Source organism: Cynocephalus volans, chromosome 4 (genome assembly GCF_027409185.1).
Source record: "Cynocephalus volans isolate mCynVol1 chromosome 4, mCynVol1.pri, whole genome shotgun sequence".
NCBI classification, from domain to species: domain Eukaryota; kingdom Metazoa; phylum Chordata; class Mammalia; order Dermoptera; family Cynocephalidae; genus Cynocephalus; species Cynocephalus volans.
In genome coordinates, this window is record NC_084463.1 from 4,715,645 (window position 1) to 4,725,710 (window position 10,066).

Sequence of the window (10,066 nt, forward strand, 5' to 3'; positions counted from 1 at the left end):
ACTTTTTGAAGTATATAACTCTATTTTTTTAAAAAAGAGCATGTATATTAAAATTTTGACACTGTCAAATTGTCCTAAAAAATGTTGTCCTGTGTACCTCCCCTCCCACAACCAGGCACACTGTGCCAGCACCGCAGGGCCCACCCTGGGACCCAAGGAATGGAGAAGGGGACCGGACCCCTCCTCCCACAACCAGGCACACTGTGCCAGCACCTCAGGGCCCACCCTGGGACCCAAGGAATGGAGAAGGGGACCGGACCCCTCCTCCCACAGCCAGGTACACCATGCCAGCGCCTCGGGGCCCAACCAGGGACCAGAGGCATGGAGATGGGAACCAGACACACCCCACAACCAGGCATACCGCCAGCACCAAGGAGCATGTCAAAAATATCACCTCCATGTGGGTGGCCCTCCAAAGCCAAGACAATAACCATGACTGCCGCGAAAGTGGCTAGACAGCACAACCACCATGCAGATGGTCCACCAACCACTGGAGTGCATTGACACAAGGAGAGTCACCAGCAGAAATAAAGAAAAGAAGAGGCTATCTCTCTCCACAAAGCCCATTTCAGAGTGACAGAAGTTTCCACTCTATGATAATATTGTGGGACCTGATCACACCTCTCAGCATTGGACAGATCATCTAGGCAACAAATTGACAGAGTAACCATTATTCTTTGAGAAGAAGAGAAGAAATCTAGGGTAATTAGAGGGAGAGGGGGGAGTGAGACAGGGGTTGGGAGAGATTGGACAAGGGGTATAAAGAATAATTACAATTTGTACCAATATATATGCTAGTAATATTGATTTGATCAACATATCTCAATGTTGAACCCCCAAAATATGTATAATCAATTTTGATTCAATAAATAATAATTTTTTTTAAAAAATGACCTATGGGAGTGCTTAATTCTAGATTTTACAAAAGTAAGAAACTAAAAACATAAATAGGACATTAGGGCTATAGTATGTCTTTTAATACTCTTTCCAAGAACTAAACTGTGTGATTTTTATCTTTATCAATGGATAGTGATTGGTTTTCACATATAAAGCAACACACGTGTGTGATATCATGATAGCATTAGTGCTAAGTCATGAAAATTTCATCACTTTCCCAAATACATTCCAAATTTTGTAGATAAAAATTTAATACAGTTTTAAAAATCCCTTTTAATTGACTGTGTGAACATGTTGTAGCCAACTTATTGGGCACTTTGATTGAAATAATTTTACCCAGGCTTTCTGCACACACCTGCTTCCTTCTTCTCCTGTGACATAGGCTAAAGGGGGTTAGGTGGCTGCCAAAAAAGTAAGCTATTATTATCTTCTATTGAAATAATCAATATCCTTATTTGTGTATTTGTTGAACATGTTTACTGTCTATATCATCTCCCTACAATTAAGTTCCTTCAGAGCAGACTATTCTCATTTATTGCTATATCCCCCATTTCCAGCAAACAGTAGGTGATCAATAAAAAATACTAGTTGGATGACTGAACAGGAGATTGGTTAAATAAATTATCATGCATTCATACAAGAGAATATAGTGAAAATATTAAAAGTGATGCTGTAAATGTACATATTGACATGTAAAATGGTTTATATCATAATGTTCAATTTTTAAAAAGCAGTGTATTAAACAATCTGTAATAAGCTATTTGTGTTAACTCCTCCCCCTTCCTTATTCTTATATTGTATGCAATTAAGAATTTGGGCCCTATTTAGTGTTACAGCAGGATTTTTTCTTTTTTAATTAGTAAGATAAGGGAAGGGGATGAGTGTGTATGTGTGTGTTGTGGTTGTTTGTGTGTAAGAAAGCTAAATCCTCGTTTTGTATTGATAAGAAGTTACCAGATAATGGCTAAATCTTAAAAAAAAAAAAAAAAAAGTAAAGAAAAGTAGAATAACACGTTACTTAAAATGTTATTTTAAGGAGGTAAAAAACAAAAAGAAGTGCATGTGCAATAAAGAAGATAGAATAGTGGGACAGAGAATGATCAGGGGCATTTTAACACAAGTAGTAAGGGAAATCTTCTCCAATGGAGAGACATATTCATGATGGAAAGAGTCAACTATAGGAAAATCTGGTGGAACAAGGTTCCAGGCATAGGGAACAGCAGATAAAAATGCCCCGAGATAAGGAATTTGGTGTTTTCAAGTGGCTGAAATAAAACAGTGTCAGTGGAGGTCAGAGAAAAGACAGGTGTGGAGTATGCATAAAGCAAATGTACTTCACAGGGCCTGGTTTTCCAAAGCCTTGCAGTTTCAAATATTGACCTTGCAAACGACAGGAAATTTTCCCCAGGCTATAGTCTCTATTGTAAGATAAAGAATTGTAACACAGCAAGGTTGCTGGCTCAAAGACAGACAGGTTACTGATTGATATGTCAAGATACTGGGAAATTGCTGTAAGAAGAGAATGTTTGCTAAAATCAAGCTTTTGTTAGTGGATAGACTTAATTGCATTATAGAATGTTGCCTTGCTTGTCTTACTCAATGTTACCAGTTTCTATTGTTAAACTTGTTAAACTATACTTAGCAAAACCCCACCTATGTTCTCTATCTGTAACTTCCTGATCTGGAGAAAAAATGTGGGAAGAGAACTTCAATTTGTGGTTAATTTCCCAAATGAAAGGAATGCCTCTCTCTTGAGGGTTCCAGGAGATTAACCCCTTTTCGGGGCTTCTCACTGCTCAGAAGAGATGGGCTTTGAGTAATCTTTGGCGGCTCTGTCACCCAGGGAAAAGGGGTGACAAATCCGTGGGAGGCAAAGCAACAGACAGGAGAGTGAGAGTTAGAATCAGGGAGGAAGGTAGGAGCCAAATTATACTTATACTGGAAATCAACTGGAATGGTTTCAGTAGTTTACTGAATGAAGCTTGTACTGGGGCTCAATAGAGTCAAATTTTGCATTTTCAGGAATTTTGTGATCTGGTCTTTAAACAAAGCCATTATTAAAAATTAAATTATTTAAGCCTATTACAGGGTTTAACAGTGGATCTATTGATATTTTGGGCTTGATAATTTTTAGTGGTGGGGATTGTCCTGTGCATGGTAGGATTTTAGCCGGATGTCTCTCCTCTATTAACCAGGTACCAGTAGCACAATTTTGATGACCAAAAAACATCTGCAGCCATTTCCCCGGTTGAGAACCACTGACCTATTGTATCTGCAAGGTGGAAATACTATATAAATGGTGCACTACTGCTCATCTCTTCCCAATTCCTGAGGCCATGTCAGTAGCTTGAAATTGGCCATGGTGAGAGTATTCACATCACAGAAATTGTGAAATACTACAAATCAGTACTTGATTTATTGTTTTGTTGGTTGTCTAGATTTAAGAAAGTGATGAAGATGTTAAGTAATGCAGATTAAATTTAAAAGTGTGTCATATATGTTACCATTACATATGAATAGCACAAAATATTGAGGAAATATTTTCCAGTATTCAAAATTACTATCTAACTCAAATAAGTCACTCACATCATTGAGGAACAGTGAAATTCCACATATTTTAAGAAAGAGAAACTGCTTAATTGTGTCAAATGCTTCTGAAGGGTCAAGTAAATTGAGAATAAATAATTATTTGGCCAGATAAAGTCACCAGTAGTCTTGATAAGTACTGTTTCAGCGGAGTCCCAGGGAGGAAAGAATGGGGTGGGTTGAAGAAGTGGGAAAGTTGAGACAGTAAGTACAGTAACAATTCTTTGGGGCACTGTAAGGGACAGGAGAGAAGGGGTAGTAGCTGGGGGTGGGAATGGATTCAAGAGTTGGGTTTTTTTCGGTTTTCAATATGGGAGATACTAAAGCATGTTAAGATGTTGTATATGATATGACCCAGTAGTGAGAGAGAAATTAAAGGTGTAAGAGAGGGATAAATTAAAGGATGAAACTCTTTGAGTAGGTGCAATAGGACACAGTCCAGAGAAGAAAGATGGGTAGGGCAGTTGCTTGCTTTAGATAAGAAATAAGACGATTTCATGTGGTTATTATGAGGTTCCAAATCAATTAATCAATGTGAAAACATTCATAAATTGTCAGATACTAAACTGTACTATCAAACCACTGCTCAGGTAATGAAGTATATCTTACTACATCCAGGTGCCACTTGCAGATTCAGAGACAAAGATTTTACAAGCGTATTACCTACTTTGGGAGATACTATCCCAAATCAATGATAACTTTTATTATAATAAGTCATGGCTCCACTGATCTACCTTTAGACTTTGTGAGAAAAAGCCCACAAGATGTATTTGGCTTCTCCTTTTCACTTACTTTAAAAGATGTGAAATAACTTGCTGGGATAGGAACCCATACTTCTTAACTCCTGTACTAAATTTTATTGATAAACGTGTTTCATGCTCTTGATCAGTTTCGAAATTTTGCTTTTCCTTTTTTACCTGTGGTCCTTCCTATTGAGGAAGGGGAGAGACAACTACTTAACCTGCTCCTTAAAAACGCCTTTCCCTTTTTCACTTCTTAATAGTTAAATGACAAAACGTAAAACCATATCATGAGTCGAACAGAAAAAAAAGTCCAGAAAAAATGTGAAGTAGTTGAACAAGTATTTCCTCCTCCGTCGGAAGAACGAAGTAGGGAGTGGGGGTCTGACAGCGCGCAGGATGGACAGGGAGGGCTTTTCAAGCAGACCCACGCAATTTTACCAACGGCAAGGCAAGGAAGCGCCGCGGAAGGGGTTAATCCCGGGGAGATTATAAACTGGAGGCGGGAGGCCTAGTGGGGGGCTTCAGAGGGAAGAAACGTCCTTACGAGGAACGGAGGGGCACGGACATCAAGGGGATAGGGACTTTAGGGCCCTGAAGCAGGGAAGGCTCAGACCAGTGGCCACAGAGACGAGGGGAACAGGCGTGGTACCGGCTGAGAGGGCGGGGACACCAGTCCCTTCACCTGCCAATTGACGCTGGCCCGGGTTCCACTTGTTTCTTTGGTAACGTCGCAGGCGGAAATGACGAAAATCTAGTTCCCCCCCCCGCCGCCCCCTTAGCCCCGCCTTCCAGGCCCCGCCGCTCGGTCCCGAGCTTCCCTCCACCCAGACCTCCACAAGTCCCGGGGATCCAAAAGGAAAGCGTGTGTAGAGCGTTGGTCCTGTCAGAAATTCTCACTGCCGTTGTCAATGGCTCTGAGGCAAAAGATTTTGGAAGAGGACCAAAGTGTCTGCGAAGTTGGGCTTAGTATATTATAAAGTCCAGCCACTTCAATCAAGGACCTTAAAGATGTTAGAGAAATATGATGAAATCTTTTCTATTTGATTAATTTAATTTATTCATTTGTAAATAAGAAAACTGATCCTTGTAGCGAATTGACAGATCTTGATCAAAGTCAGAGTGACACGTGACTGCAGTCCCATGCTATTTCTAAATTTAGCTCTTTAGCTGGTAAAGCCTAAACCAGTTTTTAAGTGAAAACAGATGACTTCCTAGGGTTTTCAAATAACCTTAAATTATAAAAGTACTGCGTATCTAAAGCAAGTTCGGTTGCTTGAATTGTGAATATCTGATGCTTTGGCATGTTTTAGTTAGTCGCGAATTATCGCAAAATATTCTCATTTACAACTGCCCCATTCTACTGTTTCCCTTCTATGCTCAAGGATATAAGAACGTCTAGTGGGAAAAAACACCCGAAGAAAAATTTCCTAATATAATAGAAACATCTGCACAGAAGAAATTCCCTGTAGGCTAATTCAGTGACTCACTGAGCTTCCAGAGTTCTTTAAAGTCATTATCACAGGCTGTCAGGTTAACACAGTTGGTCAGTGTGGTGTTATAATACCAAGGCCAAGGTTTTGGATCCCCATACCGGCCAGCCGCCAAAAAAAAAAAGAAAAGAAAAATCATTATCACAATCATAAGAAGCAGGGAGCTGAGTTTTAGTTCCCTTTCATGTAGTTACCTTGATGAATTAATATACAATAGCTATGAATAATAAACTATAAAAGTATAGTCATGGAAGCCTTATGTATACTGGTACTTAACATTTAATCTACTTTAAAAATGTAAATTCAAAACAACAAAACAACACAACATGAATGTACTTAATGCCACTGAAATGTATATTTACAAGTGACTAGAATGGTACATTTGTGTATATTTTACCACAATTTTAAAAATTAAAATTAAAAAACTACAAAACTAAGCCAGTAAATAATTCAGAACAAAATTTTCTAATTGTAGAGAATGAAATATAAAACACTTTTAAGGTATACTGCCTTGTTTATATATTCCTTTTTTAAAAAAGCTATTTGTAATGAAGTCGCTGTCTGAATTACTAAAAAACAAAATTACAATAGTTACTATTTGAGTATTCTTTATGTAATTTCTACTTAGGCTCAGACTTTCTTATGGTTCTAATACATGTTGAAATATTTGAATTCTTCAAAAGAAAAAGGTATCTTTCTTTAAAGTAGCCACAAGGGATCACTGAAGCTCAAAACCCTCATGTGTTTATTAATTTATACACGAGCTTAAATCTAGAAATGAGCTTAAATTACTAGGAAAGAGAACGCAGAAGAACTACTGGGTGGTTTCATAGAAATCTTTTCTTCCTTCCTTCTCTCTGTTGTCCTGTCCACTCATTTTCTTCCTCTTCTTTTTCTCTCTCTTCTTCTTTTTCTTATCATTATAATACAATGTGTAGTACTATATTTATGAAATTAACATTATTGCTTTCTAGTTGGAAGGCAAAGATTTCTCTTTATAAATCATGTAAAGACAAAAGATAAAGAAGCAAAATGAATTGGTATGAGAGAAGGGGAAATATTCATAGTGCAGGGGAAAAGTAGTCACAATTACATGACATTTTTTTCCTCTGCTGCTTTGGCACTGGGACAGACTCCAACAGTGGACAAGACTGCCCCTTGGATGTGATCATGAAATCTTTTAAAATCGTGAAAAATATCTCATGTAGTAGAAACCAACACCACACATGAGGAGTGGGCGTAGGTCAGAGTCCTGCAGTGGCCAGAGGGAAGCCATAGGGACCTTTAAGTAGGCGTCAATCTTCCTGTTGAGGTTTGATGAGCCTGGGGGAGCTGGCACTTCAAATAATTCTTTGCACAGAAATCTGTCCTCACCCCCAAGACTCCTTTTAAGGATTTCCCTGTTGCTTTCTTAAGAGGGGCTCATCAATCCACTATGCTAGTAGCAGTGAATGATTGTTCAAAAATCAAGATAAGGGCCCATATCGGTCTGAATTAGAATTTCCCTTATTCCTGCTTTGATATGCTAAATGATACAGGATTCTCTCTTTTCTATAGGGCAATTTAAATTTGTTAGCAAAAGAATTATGTAATGTTGGTACTGATGTCTTGGTAAACTGCTTTCAAAAACAAAAATCCAGTAATCAATCAATCTCTGATTTGTAGAATTTGCCAGTTTCCGGTGCTGAAAATACTCTCACCATGGTCAGTTAAGGGACCAATGTGATGTCTTTACATGTGAAGCTGGGAGCAAAAGTCCAATGGAGAGCTGGTAGGAGTGGGCTCTAGAACATCACTGAGCACTCTATTCTTAGAGAAGTTGTGTTTGTGAACTCTAAGCTTGCCAGAGTAGGACCCCTGCTCTTGGATACTTGCAACTTTATTTTTTATTTTGGTGGCTGATGTCGGGATCTGAACCTTCAGCCTTGGTGTTACAACACCACACTCTAACCAACTGAGCTAACCAGCCAGCCTTGGATACTTGCAGTTTATTTATTTATTTATTTATTTATTTATTGTCTTTTTCGTGACTGGCACTCAGCCAGTGAGTGCACCGGCCATTCCTATATAGGATCCGAACCCGCGGCGGGAGCGTTGCTGCGCTCCCAGCGCCGCACTCTCCCGAGTGCGCCACGGGCTCGGCCCGAATACTTGCACTTTAAAGGCTACTTTCTGTTACATTTGGTCTCAGATGAGATACATAAATTTAAGTTGGATCCTGCATTTAACAGTTGTAGAGTTTAGAGGGAACAGAAAACTTTCATTGTGGCAATGAGAACAGAATCTCGTAATAGCCTTCCCTTTACAAGTCTTTATGTCACCCCAAATTATTCCAAATCAGGGAGTCACTTAGTGAAACACCCCAATTTTAAATGATAGAAAAGTGGGGCAGAGGACAAGGAATTTTTCTTGGAGGATACATTTAGCTCCCATCAGGTGGCAGGTCCCTTCCTTTTCCATCCCATTGCTACAGTGCTAGTGGTACTAGCAATGCAGGTTTTGGCAGGAGGGTTCTCATTATACTTTGGGGACAGGAAAGTTGAGCAGATGGAGTGAGGTGTAAAGGGGAAACAATCTTCATGTTTCTCTAGCTGATTCATTTGTCATCTGAAGCTTGGTACTTCTGGCTGCCCACTAGTTGACAATAAAGGTGTGGATAATAACCCTTGGAAACCATGGATGGAGGCTTACTCTGTGCCTATTTACTACATGCCCTGTACTAAATTATTAGGACCACTTTTTTTTTTTAAAGATGATTGGTAAGGGGATCTTAACCCTTGACTTGGTGTTGTCAGCACCACTCTCCCAAGTGAGCTAACCGGCCATCCCTATATAGGGATCTGAACCCATGGCCTTGGTGTTATCAGCACCCCACTCTCCCAAGGGAGCCATGGGCTGGCCCTCCTGCACTAAATTAAATAGGATTTGGTCAATGCAGATCTTTACTGAGAGGCTCAGGTGTTTGTCCCAAACCTTCTGGAGTGGGGATAATATTGCTACCTCATACCCTTACAACAAGCCTCATGGCTTAGGTGGTCCTCAGTTCCCAAGCCCTCAGGCGTGCTGTAGTATTATGAAGACTATATCTGGTCTTTGTCTCTGATTCCTGGTGCACGGCTCCAAAAATCTTTTGAATTTCCTGAATGATAGGAGTGTTCTTGTTATACTAATGAGGTACTTGTGGTGGGCCCTTAGATGGCTTCAGATGAGGGATGATCACCAGATAGACCAAGCACATGATTAGAGGGTTGTCACTTTCAGCAACCTTGTCCTATATATATATCCTTTATACTAAAACTGTAATCATTATGCTTTCCTGAGTTTTGTGAGTTGTTCTGGTGAATCATCAAATGGGGGGGGTCATGGGAATCTGAATTTTTAGCCACTTGGTCAGAAGTGTAGGTGGCCTGAGAACCTCACTTGCAGCTGGTGTAAGGGCAGTCTTACAAAAGACTGAGCCTTTAAACTTGTGGAGTCTCCTGCTAATGGGTGGTTAGCATAAGAATTGCATTGAAGTACACTCAGTTGGAAACAAAACAAAACAGGGGTCTTGCAAAAATATTCTTTTATGACTAACCCTCTTCCCCTCTTTCCCTCCCTTCTGGCTGTCTTGTTTCCCTCTACATATGCTATCACCACCCCCGCCCACTTCCAGGATTTGCTGTCTTCCTACACAATAAAGAAACCCCAGTTTTTTACCTTCCTTCTGTCTAAGAAATGTTTCAGTGTAAGGTATCAGCTTAAAGTTAGCGTCTCCCACTTCCACACAACTCTACAGAGTACTTGGTTTAGAAGAGACTTGGTTTTGATCTGTGTCTGGAACAGCTCCACGAGATGTTGGAATGGGCTGGGGGCAGCAGTGGTTGGGAAACAATAAACAGTGACTCCGTGCATAAAAGAAGGATTTTTACGCTAGGGTCTGGCTAATTTTCTTGTCAACTATTTGAAGTCAAACACACCTCACCACCACAAGGATGATTTCCTTTCCCTCCAAACAAGAACTTTATATTTCTTTATATTTCTTCCTTGGCCTTATTATGCCAGGAGACCATTTGTCCTCTGCCTATCCTTCTTACATTTTCACCATCAATTCAAAATAATGGTGTCTAGCCCACATATCTTCTCTCTAATATTAGATTTCTGCCTACTAGGGATTGAATGGTGGTGACAGAAGCTTTGGTTCATTTATTCATGAAGACATAATAGAATTAAAATTATACCAACCCAGTTACAGAAATACCAGGCCTGTGGTGGTTACAACTTCTTTCTTAATTAAAAAAATTTGTCTTTTTCAAATTTATATTTAGACATTTACTTTATTTAAAAATATATATAATATGTTCTATCACA